At 40.7% G+C, this 13708-nt stretch overlaps 1 protein-coding gene and 1 pseudogene across 3 annotated transcripts in view; one reads left to right on the forward strand and one right to left on the reverse strand.

Moving 5' to 3' along the window:
- The window catches only part of Tbc1d1 (TBC1 domain family member 1), a 234372-nt gene that overhangs the window by 44701 nt on the left and 175963 nt on the right, over positions 1 to 13708 (forward strand). The window lies entirely within an intron of this gene.
- On the reverse strand, positions 442 to 1415 carry LOC101715208 (programmed cell death protein 5 pseudogene; annotated as a pseudogene).

A 13708-nucleotide genomic window follows, 5' to 3' on the forward strand; every position in this document is an offset into this window, starting at 1 on the left:
CTCCCTTCTATCATAAAAAGAGTGTATGCAGTATAATTCCATTTAGATAAAACTCTAGAGGGGGCCGGGGATTTAGCTCAGTGGTTTCGCCGCCTGCTGCGCAAGCGCAAGGACCCGAGTTCGATCCCCGGTATGAAAAAAAAAAAAATCAGACCACATCAGATTGCACACTTTAGGTGTGTACTTTCTTATTAAAACGGAGAGAAAAGAAAAAGGGAGAGAGAGACAGGGCCTGCTAAAAAGTGTTAACTAAATGTCAGTTAATAATAATAAGCACTATTATTGTCATCTCTGCTTTACAGATGAGGAAACTGAAACCCAGAGAGGTTAAGTAACTTCTTCAGGTCACAGAGCCAGCCTGTGGGATGGCTGGCATGCTGTTGGCTTCAGGATTTGAGCGGTTCAGTAGGATAAAGTGTGAGACCACTGGAACCATCAGGCTCAGATTATGAGGCAGTGCGCAGGGGAGCAGCCAGGGGGCAATAGAGAGCAGTAGCCACGAGAAGCGCTTCGTCCACTAATAACTTTTTTTTTGGCTGTGTTATTAAAACAACTTTATTTTGCATAACAAGTTCATTTTTTTAAAGGCATATAGACAAAACAAAGTAAACACTTAAACAGATTTTAACTTCTGCCCTAAAATTGTTCCATTAAGTGTCAGTCTCTAAACATTTTTAGTTCAGTAATCATTATCTTCATCAGAGTCCATTACGTTTCTTCTGTTGAATTTAACTGTTGTTTTCTTTTCTGTTTGTTGGCTTACTTTTTCAAGGATTTCTATTAAACCTTGTTCTGAGACCTTCCCACTTAGCTGCCTATACTTTGCCATTTGTATAAGGTAATTCTCTACTGCTTTCGTTTTTTCAGGCTTTACAAGTGCTAAGTTACTTAACCTGGCCCGGGCTGATTGATCCAGAACCTGCGCTGAGATGACTGTTTCTCATCTCAGCTTCCCAGTGCTTTGCTTCCTGTTGTGCTGCATCATTAGGATCCCCGTGTGTCGCTTGCAGCTCGGCCAGCCTCTGCTTCCTCAGCGCCTCCAGCTCCTCATCTGCCATGGCGCGGCAGTCACAGAGTAGCAGCAGTAGCCACTGTCTGGCCCACCCGGAACGATCTCACACAGGCCCCCACTAATAACATTTTGTGAGGACCCTTATTACATACAAGAACTTGCCTTTCCTCATTCAGCTGTTAATTCATAGACCATAAAGCACTCCCCCTTTAAAGAATACAATCAGTGGTTTTTAATATACTCACAGAGTTGTGCAACTGTCATCACAATTTAATTCCATAACTTTTTCTTTTTTTCCGGTACCCGGGAAAAAGGGCCTTGCGCTTGTAAGGCAGATGCAGCGCCACTGAGCTACATCCCCGGCCCAAATTCCATAACATTTTTAGCACCCTCAAAAGAAACCCTGTCCTTACCAGCTGTTACCGAGCCCCCCCCCCCCCCCCCCGCAATCTTCCCTTCCCTTCCTTCCTCCTCTAGCCCCGAGAGCCACTGATCTACCTACCGTTGCTGTAGATTAGCCTGTGCTGGATATCTCATATGAATGGAATCACACCAAGCCTTTTGTGCCTGGTTTCTTTGACTTAGTGAATGTTTTCAAAGCCCCTGCCTGGCGTGGTGCGTATGGATATTTCATTCTTTATTGTGGCTGAATAATATGCCCTTATATGGAACGACTACATTTTATCAGTTTCTGGAGACTTGACTTTGCTTGTTTTCAGTATTTTTTTTTTTTTTTGGCTATTATAAATATTGCTGCTATTCTCGATCGGTTTTATTTAAACAACTGATGGTTATTTTAGCTGGTAAAGGCAGAGGCAGGTATCAATCACAGGCACAAATGCCATCCAAGCAGAAGGCTCTCAATTTTCTTTTGCAGGCCATCTGGTTTGTTTTGTAATTAACAAAATGTGTGAGGACTCTTTTGAAATGTTTTCCTGTGTGGTAAAGAATTCAGACTTAGGCCATAGGTATCAATGATAATGTTTCCTAATTAGTAGTGTTTAGGAAGCTTCTTTGTAAAGTAATTGATGACATTTATTTATAATGTAAAATTTATCACATTAAACATTAAGCACCTTATGCTGGGCACTTCCTAAGAGGTTGACATGTGTTTTCCAATATAATTCTCACATGAATCTGTGTGCTGATGTTATTTTCCTCATTAGATGAGGCTCCTAAGGCACTGAGTTGTTGTAGCGTATGCCATGCTGCCAGCTCCTAGTCCTGTGGCCCTAGGACATCTGCCCCCTCTATGCATGCTTATTATGGCTTGCATTTAGATATCCTCCTAAAGCCTCATGCGAATGAGGTGGGGCTTTTTCAGAGGTGGCTGGATCTGGAGTGTGTGACACTGGAATTGATTCATGGTGCAATGCTAGGCTCAAGGGTGCTAGGATTAAGGGTGTGAGTGGTACCTGCTCTAAGTAGTCTGGATAAGATAAAAGGGGCAGAAAGAAGCTGCTGAGGTCCCCTGTTGCTTTGCTGCCTTCAGTCCTCCATGAACTGTTGCCCCTCTGCCATGCCACCTGCCTTGGAGCCAGCTGATTATGGACTGAAACCTCTATAAACTGTGAGTTAAATAAACCTTTCCCCTTTTAACTTTGGGTGTCAGGTATTTTGTCTCAGCAACAAGACAGAAGTAAATAATACAACGCTGGTGGCTTCTCATCCTAACCACGTGGCTTTGCTCCTGTTCTCAGACTTCCTCAGACTGCTGAAGGATAGCCTTGCAGTGCTGGGGACCTGATGACCCCGGGCAACCCTAAACAAATGAGGTTAATAAATACCAGCTTCCCTCTTTCCTCTTGGATGTTCTGCACCAGAGGTTAGCAAACTTTTACTGTTCAGGGCCAGAGAGTAAACATTCTCAACTTAGCAGGCCCTTCGGTCTCTGTCACATCTATTTAACGCTGCCACTTTAACTTGAGAGCAGCCATAGAGAATACTAAAAGAATGGGCTTAGCCATGTTCCAATAAAACTTTTATTTACAAACAAAGGCAGTGGGTTGGATTTGACCCACTATGGCAGTTTACTGACCCCGGCTGTCCATGATTCCTCAGAAGATTCTTCTGTGACCTGACCCCAGCTGTTCCCGGGGCAACACATTCACCACCACACCCTTTTACTGGCTTTTTTTTCTTCCCTGTGTTGTCATTGTTTGCACATCCACACTTGTGTTTCCTGAGATCTTCAAGAGGCCAAACTGTCTGCCCTCAATTCCTTTCTTGGGTCTGTTCTGAGGGGAAGTAGACAAGCTGGGACACTGCTCTTCAGTGCATGGTTATCCCAGGCTGAGGATGTCCCTGTGACCTGTTCACTCCTGAGTGACCCTGGACAGTGACTTCCCCTCTTTGTGCCTCATTTCCTTCTGTAAAATGGGCGTTGTCACCGAACCTACTGTAAAGGGCTGTCAGATTTTATGCATTAATCTGTGCAAAAGAATATGATGCCTGATGACAACCACTTAACTTTTGTAAAGCTAGGGACTTGTGCAGAGTTCATAATGGTTTTCATTCATTCAGGGAAAAGTGCCTTGAAGCCCTCTGTGCAGGAAAACTTCAGTTTGAATCCATGGATTTAATTTTTTTTTTTTAAAGAAGAGTTTATGAAACAATTGTAGGTGGGTGCAAGGCAAAATTGAGAGAAAGGTACAGATCTCTCCTATCCTCCCAACACATGCACAACCTCCAGTATTATCAACATCTTCAAACAGAGTGGTCCATTGCTACAATTCATGAACCCACATGGAGACGTCATTAGCACCCTAAATCCATAGCTTACATTAGGCTTCACTCCTGGTGTTGTGTATTCTATGGGTTTAGACAAACAGTGACATGTATCCATAATTTTTTATCATTTATTGTGAGAAATATAAATGGCTGACCTATTCTATGCATTTTCCTCCAGTTTGGTCTTGATGATTTGAAAATCTGATGTCTTTTGTTTTTAAAAAGCTCAAAGAGGGGGCTGGGGATTTAGCTGAGTGGTTCCACTGCCTGCCTCACAAGCGCAAGGTTCCAAGTTCGATCCCTGGTACCAAAATAAATAAATAAATAAATAGCACAAAGAGTTCTTATTTTTTAGAGATATATACTGAAATATTTATGAATAAAATAATATGTCAGGGGTTGCCTTTAAAGTGATCACTGGAAACTGAGTATGTTGGCACACACCTATAATCCCAGTACTCGGGGGACTGAGACAGAAGGATTGAGAATTCAAAGCCAGCCTGGACTATATAGTGAGACCTTGTGCCAAAACCAAATCCAAAACAAACAAACATATGTAAAACCAAACAAAAAGCAAAAATAAATCTCTGGAGAGAGAAATGGTGTGGTTGAGTGAAACCAGATTGGTTCTGAGGTGACATTTGTTGAGTTAGATGATAGAACCTGCAAGCTCATTATATTTTCTCTACTTTCCCTTTTGTTTGAAAATTTCCAAAAATATAAGTTATTTTTAAGGACTCCACAGTTTAAGAATTTGTAAATAAAATGTTGCTATTAAAAGAACTGTGATGGGAATTGTCTCAGCCAGAGGCTGAGACACTCCAGTTCTCTAACAACAGAAGTACAGGCTCTTTTTAAATTCTTGAATATACCCAAGACACTCCTGCAAGATGTAAGTCATATGGTCAGCAGAGGGAGAAGGAAGCTCATGACACTTGGCTACTAAAGGTAAGATGAAGTGATACTAAGCAAGGAGAGGAAGTGGACCTTATGGTCACATATTAGTAAATTTCAGAAGAATATTGAGAAAGTATGTTGGAAAGAATATTTGAAAGAGGTCTGAGTATCTGCTCAGGAAAACTCTCAGGACCTGTAGAGAGGTTAGAGCATTTGTCCAGGATAATGAGACTCTGGAGATCTATAAAGAAATCACAGTCTCTGCCCAAAGGAATAAATCATTAAGATTTTTAGCTTTTGGAATATTGACATGGAGTTCAGTTGATAATGGAGGTGGATTTTACTGTGCCCCTGTCTGCAAGTGTACAAATCTGCACACAAATAAATCCCTGACTCCTCAGGCTATGAACAGGCCTTTCCTTGGATTATAATTATAATTGCTTACCACCACTGGACAGGACCTTTGAAAGAGATGCAGAAGAATGTGAGGGAGAAGGTTCTTCCTGTAAAGCAACTGTGAGCTACTTGTGCTAGCAAGGGTGAGACTCACAGAGTCTGCAGTCCTTAGTAAGTCAGAGGCTTCCAGTTCATACATGGGACTATCTGGCCAGTACCGTCACACTGTTCTTTGAGATTCTGTTGAGATCTTTCACTGAGCCAACTGTGAATGTCACAGGATAGTATTTAGATTTTTACCTTTTACAGTTATGACTTAAAAGTTTTGTTGACTTGGGGAAGGAACTGATATACTTGTGCAAAGTCACTGTTGGAATTTGAGTTAAAACTTCTGAATCCTGGTTTTTCAGTTATCTCATGTGGCCTTGTTGTTTGCACCGATAATGTGATGGTTTAGAGTTGGAAAACTGTGCTAACTTACAGTAGAAATCAAATCAGACCAACACATTTCTATTAAGTGCTGATTGATGACATGCTAATGGATATGCAGGGTACTTGTACAGGGTGGCTGTGGGTAATGGTTATCCACATGCATAAATCTCCTCTGTATGCATTCTGCTGTGGCATGTGGATTCATTTGACACTCAGATCCACTAATTTGGTGCATTTTCTGACAAGTTTGGACTTAAAATGTGAATGCTCAATTCTGGAATATCCCAATGTGCTATGAAAAGCATATTGATAATTAATGACACAGAGCCAGGTGGGAATTTCTTAGACAGATAAGAGAGGGATGGCCGGGGATTAAGCTCAAAGACCCGAGTTCGAACCCTGATACCAGAAAAAAGTAAAAATTTTTTGGTTTTGGCATAAGTAAATTGTGGTGCTTTCTCCAAAAAAAAAAAAGAGAGGGATGATGTTTTTAAACTGGGAGTCATCATGAATAATTCCTTTGAGCTCAGTTTTATGCTAATACATCTTAATATCAGACTTTATCAAAATGCTTTCGAAGTGCCATGTGCAATTAAAGCTTCATTAAGGAGAGGAAACTGCATGCCATTACTATAGTGTTTAATTCCCACATTACTGAAATGGAACACAATCACTTATGTGGTATAACATATAGAATCTGCTAGGGAACTCAATAATTTTGCAATTAATTTTGAGGTCTTTCAAAATCGTTTTGCCCATTAAGCATGAAACTGTAGTTGTTTTATAATGATTTGAGTAAAAGACTGTGGAAAATATTTGGAAAAGTACAAATATGGAAGATGGGTGAAAACAGTGACTGAGGATGATACACAGAATTGTGATGAAATTGATAGATGCTTATAGCTCCTTCCAGGAGGTTTGAGCCTGAGCCAGCCCTGGCAGGCTTATTGTACGTAATGGGAAGTTTGGATGGTTAGTGTGGTTACCTGGGTTTGTGGGAAGGAACAGAAGGCAGCAAGGATGAGTTCAGTTCCCAGTAATAGAATGCGCAGTCTACAGGGGATCATATTCTCCTCCCTCAAAGTGTGATCCTTGGTGGTACCACCAGGGAGCCTTTCTTTCTTTTTCTTTCTTTCTTTCTTTCTTTCTTTCTTTCTTTCTTTCTTTCTTTCTTTCTTTCTTTCTTTCTTTCTCTCTCTCTCTCTCTTTCTTTCTTTCTTTCTTCCTTCCTTCCTTCCTCTCTCTTTCTCTCTTTCTTTTTTTCTTTTGAGACAGAGTCTCTATGTAGTTGAGGCTGGTTTTGAACTCACTATGTAACCCAGATTGGCCTTCAACTCACCATGATCCTCCTGCTTCAGCTTCCAAGTGCTGGGATCACAGGCATGCACCACCATACCTGGCTCAGAGACCCTGTTATTAGTGTAGATTCTCAGCCCCGGCCTCCAACCTACTGAATCCAAATTTTCATTTTAATGAGATTTCCGAGTGATTCATAGACACATTAAAATGTGGTTTAGGCAGTAAAGGTATTAAGATATTCCACTTAATAAGGATCTAGAGGAAAGCAGTTCCAGAGTGTCTGGATCTACATCATCAGTAACACATCTTATTTCATCTTATTTTACTCTGCCATCATAAGCATGTTGGCTTTTTTTGATTTGTAGCCTCAGAGTTCCGAGGTGACTGCTGTAGCTTCTTGTTCATATGAGTTCCACGAAGAAAAGGTGGAACAGATGTCTTCTATTATCGCCTTGGCCAGACCTGGGCCGCAGTGTGGATTTTTATTTTATTAATATTTTTTGTTTGTTTTTTTGAGACAGGGTCTCACTATGTAGTTCAGGCTGGTCTTGAACTCACTGCACAGTCCATGCTGGCCTCAAATTCACAGTGATATTTATAAGTGACTATTTATTTCTTCAGTTAAAAAAAGTTGATTACTTAATATGTTCCAACTCTTGAGCATCTTGTGGAGCTAACGCCAAGATCAAGGGTCTGTGTCCTTTGTCTTAACAAAATCTGGGTTCTGGTAACAAAGAGGAAATGGGGGAATTGTTATTAGGTAGGAGTCAATATCTGCCACAGGTTGGTTGAGGCCAGATTTTGAAGGGCCTGATTTTAAATGGGCCTGATTCAGTCATCATTGGAGGATACAGACAGTGACATGATCAGGTTTGTGTTTTGAGTCATAAACCAGCCATGTGGGGGATGGCAAGGAGACCTCAGAAGTGGTCAGAGTGAGAGGGCAGAGGACTGACTCAGCATGGAGTAGAGGATGGAGGGAGGGGTGCATTGGGAAGGCTGCTCTGGGCAGAAGACTGTGGTTAGGATTACCGCATGTGGGTGATGAGGAAGAGAAATGCTTCACTGAGACTTTGATTGGATAAGTCACTCAGTTCTCTAATACTAGTTGACTTTTTTAAACACCTATGTATTTAACACATATATATAATCATGTGGTACAAAGCTCCATAACCTTGATTTTCCACTTGTTTTTAGTGCTGGGGATTGCACTCAGTGCCTTCAAACTGAGACATATCCCCCAGTCCTTTATTTATTTTTTTTGGTACAGGGGATCGAATTTGGGTCCTTGCACTTGCAAGGCAGGCAGTGGAACCACTGAGCTAAATCCCTGGCCCTAGTCCTTTTTAATTTTGAGATGTGGTCTCACTAAGTTGCTAAGTTGCCCAGGCTGGGCTTGAACTTGCCATCTTCCTGCCTCAGCCTCCCAGAGTGCTGGGATTACAGGTGTGTGCCACCATGCCCAGATTGCTTTTCCACTTAATGTGCCATGAGCTGATTTCTATGCCACTACATACAGAAATATCTCCTCTATCTAGTTCAGTTTCTAATTTTTTATTTGAAAAATTATGTACAATTAAGTAAGTTAAAAATGACTTACATTCTGAAAAATGTAAAAAGACTCTATAAAGTAAAAAAGGAACTGCCCCCTCTCTCTTGCTGCTAGAGCATGTATTTCCCTTAGCTTTTTACCAAGGTGACACAGACATATGGACAGATTTCTATCAACATACTTACAGTAGAACCCCTGTTCTGGAGTTTCATTTTAAAGTGCTTGCCCTTCTTAATAGTGTGATGAAATCTCAGATCTGGAAGGTGATTTCTTTCTTTCTTTCTTTTTTTTCTTTTTTTGGAAACAGGGTCTTAGTATGTAGTTTGGGTTGGCCTTAAACTCACTATGTAGCCCAGGCCTTGAAGCCTTGAACTCATGGCAATCCTTTTGTCTCAGCCTCCCAAGAGCTGGAATTACAGGTGTGCACACCATGCCCTACTCTGGAATGTGATTTCTATACCCACCGTATCCACACTGTATACACTACTCACCTATTAGTCATCTAGCAGCCATGTCAGTTACCAGATTAACTGTTGCTTGTGTTTAGATGGCCCATTTTTTATTTAATAATGACCCCAAAGTGAAAGAACATCATGATGGTGAAAATTCAGTTATGCCAGGGGTCTCCAAGCACTGGGCCATGGAACAATAGGCTGCAGAGCAGGAAGTGAGTAGAAGGCAAGCAAGCTTCACCTGTGTTTATAGGTGCTCTGCATCATTCCCACCACTACCTCTGCTCTCTCTCCTGTCAGATTGGTGACTGCATTAGATTCTCATAGGAGCTTGAATCCTACTGAACTGTGCATGGGAAAAATCTAGGTTGTACCCTAGATCTATTTCCCTAAATGATCATAAACCCCCCCTCTGTGGAAGAAGTGTGTGTGAGATATGCCAAAGAGAATCTGTGAAAGACTTCCTTTAAGTGAAAGGTAAAAGTACGATAAGACATTTTGAGAAAGACTATATTCACATAACTTTTATTATAGGACATTGTTATGATTGCTCTATTGTATTATTGCTACTGTTAATTTCTCACCGTACCTAATTTATAAATCAGACTTTATCATGGGCTTGAATGTTTAGGAAACAATGTAGTATACAGAGGGTTTGGTACTATCCAAGATTTCAGGCATCCACAGATAAGGAGGAAATATTGTATCCCCACTATCCTTGATACAGTGCAATGTGCAGTTTCCATTATTGCTGTTTTCCACAAAAACTCTACCTTTCATCTATCATGCACATCTTTGTGCCAAGAATAATAAGTATTAACAACAAAAGAGTTTTTCCTCAAAACTTATACTTTTCCTTTTTTACAGATGTGTACAAAATTGTATATGTACAGATTATAATTGACATAGTCTGCTTTTAGTGAACTTTTAATATACTGCATCATTAAAAATTTGTTCATTGTTTTTCTTCACAACATTTCATGAGAGCAGGGATTTGCTTGTGTAGTTCGCAAGTATATCCCCTTAGCCTGGGAATGACCTGGCCCCCAAATAGATGTTCAATAAATATTTGTGGATAAATGAACAAGCGTCTAGCAGATTCTTGATGTGCTTACATTTTAACATTTTAAGACCCTCAAGTGGCTTTGCCCCACACTCCTATTCTGTGTCTTTTCTTCTTGACCTTATATGGGATGCTCAGGAGTGCTAGCTGATTTTAATATTAACTTAAGAAAAGAGGAGTAGAGTAAGGGACTGTCCCAGAGCAGTCACCTGATGCATGCTGCAGTGAGACATAAAGGGTTACTGTACTGGTTTCTGGTCTGGGGTTATCTGTACCACTGCTTCCCTCCCCTTGCAAGAAGGAAAGGTCGAGCCCACTGCATACAAACATGTCGGATCCTTTCTGGGTCAGGAGAATGTAAACAGCTCATGGCCACAGTAATGCAACATGGCAGGCGTGTCCTCTCCTTTCCAAAAGAAGGAACCAGGTGAATATATTGATATGTGGTATTACACAATGATTTTATCCCTCACATTTCCTAAGGTAATAAATAATACCGCCCTATTGCGATAAGAACATTTATCTGTTTTAAAAAAATATATATGTATGAGTTGAGATTCTAACATGGCCTTTCTGACTCTAAAGTCCAATTTCTTTTTTACTCTGGACCCTTTTTTGTGAAAGTTCAGAACAGACTGCTAATGTTTTTCTGTTTTGCTATTATTACTTTTTAAAAAGTCAATTCTAGCACTTGATTTATGTTTCCTGACAAGTTATATATCATTTCTCTCCTCCCTCCCTCCTTTCCTTTCTTTCTTCCATTTATATTGCAACAGATGGCAGTTTTTCATGATGTCCTGTAGATGTATAATTTATTTTAAAATGCCAGATAAAATTATCAGCAGTCACTCATGGAAATCTTTGCTGAAAAATATGACTTCAGCTATAGTTACATATTTTTTAAAACTGTATTTGATGATCTCTACTCAAAGTGATAGAAACACAGATGGTCTCAGGCTGAATTGGCTGCCAGTTTTTATGCCCTCTTCTATACATTTATGGTGATCAAGTTTACTTTTAAAACCATATGCTGAACAGTGACAGATTTTTCCTAGTTGTCTAGGAAAAAAACGTACGTTTCACATTAAGAGTTTGTAAGAGCAACACTGCAGATTCATCTAGAAAACCCATGCTCTGTGCAGTCCATTTTCATCCCAAACCAATAAACACCAGATGCCTTAGCCTGACAGCCTGATCTCAGATGATGCTTTTAGATTTTTCTCTCTAATCCAAGATTCTGTATGCTATTCTCCAGCAAAATGGATTGCTTATTTTGCCAATAGCTTTCCCCTTTTTGCTCATTATTGTTTCCTTTACCCAGAGAGGTTTACTTTTCCTATATTTACGGAAAGTATTCCACATCTCCCAGCTCAACTACCACCCCCTCCAGAAAGCTTTCCTGCATTGGACTTACTTTCACAACTCTTCACCTCATCAATTTTTGTCCCTTCTTTAAGGCATATACACTTAATCTTTTACTTTAATTATTTCTGCCCAAATTCAGTTAAGTTATTTTGTTGTTTTTCTGCAGTCCAGGAATTGAACTCAGGGCCTTGCCCACACTAGCTGAAACACCGTACCACTGAACCACATCTGCAATCCTTTTTTAAAACTTTATTTTGAGACAAGGTCTCATTAATTTGTCTTGTCTGACCTCCTGAGTAGCTGGGATTATAGGAATGGGCCACCATGCCCAGCTAGCAAACCATTTTAAGGGTTTCATGAATAATGTCAAAATACTCAGAGGAATGAGGATGAGCTCAGTGATAGAGCTCTTCCATGGCACTTGGAAGGCCCTGGGTTAAATGAAAAGCCCTGCAAATAAACAACAATAAACACCAACACTTCAGAAGGAGACAATTAAAATAGATTTTTTTCTAATGGTATAATGGAGCAAAGTTGCATACTATAAACTTAAAAAAATTCTACTGTAGTGTTTAGAGGAAAACAATTCTATTTGAATACATGCAGACTGGCATGTCCCTCTACCTTTCTGGCCTCTCTTCTCCCTACTGCTTCCTACTGGGCGTGTTACAGGTTTACATTCCCAGCGTGACCCTAGATGACCCTTGAGTCCACAGGCTTTATGTAGTGATAAAATCGAGCACTTGCTACACCAGGCTGATGCCATGGCTTTGTCACTTACTAGCTAGCTGTAACTGTAGCATGGGAGTTCTAATATTTTCTTTGAGTAGCCTTTTGTATTAAAATGGCCTTAAATATAGGTATAATTTTAAATAGCCTTATATAAGCAGGCGTAGTTTTGCCTATGAGCTCAATTATAGGCACATATATGGCCATGAGTTAAACGTTCCTGAAATGAATTGGCGAAAAGCACATTCATCACTGAATTGAAAGATCTCTCTCCAAAATTGTCTCCAGTTTATCTTTAGGCCTTAGAAACAAAAGTGACCCTTTGTTGCTATGAATCAAAAGGCTGAACTAGGTTGTGGTAGGAGTGGCAAATGTATGTGGTTATTCCAACATTCCCATATCCAGTGCCCATGGCAGGCATCATTTGTAATCACATCACCCAGATAGGGTCTCTTGGCGGTCCTCACTGCTGTGCCATGGTCCAGTGTGGTCTGTCCCCAGCAAAACTCCTATTATGTTTTGATCCCCAATGCAGGAGCATTGGCAGGTGAGGCTGGTGGGAGGTGTTTGGGTTAAGGGAGCAGAGCCTTTGCAAATGGGCTAATGCCTTTCTTGAGTGAGTTCTCATTCTAGAGAACCCTGTTCGCCATTGTAACCATGGGAGTGGCTGCCCTTTGTATTTTGTCTCTTTCATACCCACTTGCCCTTAGGCTTCCCCATGAGTGAAACCTCTACGACTGTGGGCTACATAAATCTCTTTTCTTTATAACTTACTCAGTCTCTGGTATTGTTATGGCAGCAGAAAATAGACTAAGGACACACTGCATCATGGATTTATTTCCCCTATCAACAATCAGCAGAGAGGTAATTCCTGGTGAAAATGTTGGGATCTTACAATTAGAGGAACTTTGGGGGCACTGCATTAGTCAGAAATTGAAGACTTATTAAAGGCTAGTGAGAAGTGAAATATTGTTTTAGAAAGTACATTATAAATTAGAAATGCTGTAAAGGCAGCTGCTAGTGATTGACCATTCTCAATGCCTGTAGGTGTTACTTCCATTTTATGGGTGTGGCAATAGGGCCTGGAGGTCAACTGGCCCCATCTGACAGTGAGCGGGGGATGGTACCGCTGAGACTCCTGGCCAGCTCTGTGACCTCAGGTCTGCGCTGTTTGTGGGCAGGTTCTGCTGCTCCCAGATCAGGTGCTTAGTATGTACATGGGTTATTAGAACAATGATTTCTGTTACTAACATTGTATTTAAACATAAATGATCATGGTCCATTTTACTCCCCTTCAGCTGTCCTGTGATTGCACACTGCTCCTATATTAAGGGCCCCACTTTTGAGCAAACATGATTTACTCCTGCCAAGAAAACAGGAGACAGGAAATAGCAAAGGGCAGAGGGGAAAAGGCCAGGGTCAGGTCAAGAGCTTCCCATGTCTTTCATTCAGAGCCTACTGTGAGCCAGATGGAAGCCTTAAGAAGATCCTAGATAATCAGGGAAGATTGAGAACCAGTGGAATAGTGAATAAACAGGAAACATGTCTGCAGATAGGAACTCATTTACAGCTAACATAGATTATGATCTGTAGTGTCAAATAATATTCATGAATTTTGACTTAGCTCCTAATGGCTTACAACTTTTATGTCCATGCCTCACGTTCTGTACAAAGCTTTGACAGAGACATGGGTATCTTGTGTCAGTTTCTGTCATACTTGAGGCTGGACTTGGCTTCCTAGATCAGGAGCTCGTATTTATCAGGCGTGTTGGTGAGTTTGC

Source organism: Heterocephalus glaber, unplaced genomic scaffold (assembly GCF_053883595.1).
Source record: "Heterocephalus glaber isolate CG9 unplaced genomic scaffold, H.glaber_assembly_v1.0 deba00001509, whole genome shotgun sequence".
Lineage (NCBI taxonomy): Eukaryota > Metazoa > Chordata > Mammalia > Rodentia > Bathyergidae > Heterocephalus > Heterocephalus glaber.